The sequence below is a fragment of the Perca fluviatilis genome, chromosome 5 (assembly GCF_010015445.1).
Source record: "Perca fluviatilis chromosome 5, GENO_Pfluv_1.0, whole genome shotgun sequence".
Taxonomy (NCBI): domain Eukaryota; kingdom Metazoa; phylum Chordata; class Actinopteri; order Perciformes; family Percidae; genus Perca; species Perca fluviatilis.
Genome location: NC_053116.1, coordinates 44056418 through 44058917, shown reverse-complemented (window position 1 = coordinate 44058917; position 2500 = coordinate 44056418). Strand labels below are relative to the sequence as shown.

At 43.8% G+C, this 2500-nt stretch overlaps 1 protein-coding gene across 1 annotated transcript in view; it reads right to left on the bottom strand.

Moving 5' to 3' along the window:
• Positions 1–2500, bottom strand: part of LOC120559729 (ubiquitin carboxyl-terminal hydrolase 11-like) — a gene marked incomplete in the record, with an annotated part of 48105 nt that overhangs the window by 39930 nt on the left and 5675 nt on the right.

Sequence of the window (2500 nt, the reverse complement as noted above, 5' to 3'; positions counted from 1 at the left end):
CCACGGTACAGACAGGCCAGAAGGTGCCAGGCCCTCAGCCGAACTAAAGTCCCTTCGCTCTCCACAGGCCTCCTTGGGTGGAACGATCCAGATCCGCCACAGCACACACACCATCACCACGTGCACACACACTGCCACACACACACACACACCTCACCACACACACACACACACCACACACACACACACACACACACACACATACGCCCACACCCACCCACCCCCTCACCCACATCATCATCACCCCTCCATGCCGCACACAATCACCACAACCCCTCAACACACACCCCACCTATCTGTTCCTGCTCAAAAAACACAAAAAAACAAAATACAAAAATATAATCAAAAAAAACACAAACACAAAATAACAAAAAAAAACAACCCTCCCCCAACACCCACCCCCACCACCAAACAAAACACAAACACCCACACAACAAAAACACCCACACCCCACACAACCACCAATACCATAACATACTAACAAAACAACACACAACCAAAACACATACACATCCAACAAACAAACAAATCTACAAAAACACACACAATCAAACCCATAAAACACACACCAATACAATACAAAATAACACACTCAACATAAAAACACAAATAATACATACACTACTACCACAACAAAACACACCTTACACACCAAATACACACATCACAAACATCACACACACCACAACACATACTCCAACACAACTACCACACAACAATCCCCACAAACAATACCACCACACACAACACACACAAAAAACACATACATACAAATACCACACACATACACATAATATAATATCAAAAAAAATAATAAATAATAAAAAAAATATATAAAATAAAAAAAAAAAAAAAAAAAATAAAAATAAAAAGAAAAAAGAAAAATATAGAGAGGAGAGAGAGAGAGAGAGAGAGAGAGAGAGGAGAGAGAGAGAGAGAGAGAGAGAGAGAGAGAGAGGAGGGAGAGAGAGAGAGAGAGAGGAGAGAGGAGAGAAGAGAGAGAGAGAGAGGGAGAGAGAGAGAGGAGAGAAGGAGAGAGAGAGAAGAGAGAGAGAGAGAGAGAGAGAGAGAGAGAAGAGAGAGAGAGAGAGAGAGAGAGAGAGAGAGAGAGAGAGAGAGAGAGAGAGAGAGAGAGAAGAGCCCCTCACTGACCCTCAAACAGCTCGGTGTTATTATCTGACCGGAAGGACGACGGCGTTCTGGTCTCTGTCTCCACAAACTCCTTCCACTGTTCATACCAGCGATGCCCACCACAAACACCTGCAGCACAATACACACACACATAGACACTAGACACACCCCACACACAGCACACACACACACACACACACACACTAGCACCCCCGCACCCCCACAGACACCACAGGACACACACCCTACTACACCCACAGCACACACACCCCCATAGCCACACACATACCACACACCGCCCCGCACACGACACACCACGCACACCCTAGCACACGCCACACCACTAGCACACCCTAGCACCCCCTAGCACACCCTACACCCCCCCCCTCCCCATCCCGCACAGATTACATCACCAGCTACAGTGTGAAGCTTTTTGTTTTATACAGAACTGAGACAGAGACTCTCCCGCTCACCAGACATGTTCAGCTTCACTTTCATTTCAGCTTTAGAGTCAAATGTCTTCACTCGCTCTGGTTCTCGGTATCTTTTAAACCTGGAACCCATTTTTCTATGTTTTGTGTCTAAGATGTTTCTTTTAACATAAAAACATCCGAGATTGGCCCGTTAGTCCCACTAGCTCCTAATCAGATTTTATGTATAGTGTAGCATCCTGATAGATTCCTAGTAAAAAATCAGGCTTTTATCATCGTAAACAACACACTTCATTCAAAGTGGACAGAAACTAAATAAAACTATAAAAGCCGTCTTGGTTCATCTTTCGCTCTTCCAACAATCACCACTCTGGTTTGGTTGAATTAAACTCTAATTCACCCATTTACATGTGGAGATATGCTGGTTCTATACACGCTAAAAGTCATGCATTATTTACATGGAGTCTCCGGTGGAGATATGCTGGCTCCTATACACGCTAAAAGTCCTGATTATTTACCTAGGTCTGGTGGAGATATGCCCGTTCTATACACGCTAAAAGTCCTGATTATTTACATGGAGCGTCTGTGGAGATATGCTGCCTCTATACACGCTTAAAAGTCCCTGATTATTTACATGGAGTCTGTGGGAGATATGCTGGCCTCTATACACGCTAAAAAGTCCTGGATTTCTCATTTACCATGGAGTCTGGTGTAGTTTGGTGATGGTGATTTCGGGCTGTTTCATGTTAAACTAAAAACGATCTTTACTACTCTTTAACTAAAAGCTCTTATCTCTGTAGGGATCCATCCATAATGTTGTCAGACTCTTAGAATAATAATATGTGAGTCTGTTCAGCAAAAACAACAGAACTTTTAGTGACTGCTGCTGAACATTAGCCCTGTAGGTTACATTACCAGCTCGGTTCTGGGTTGTATAC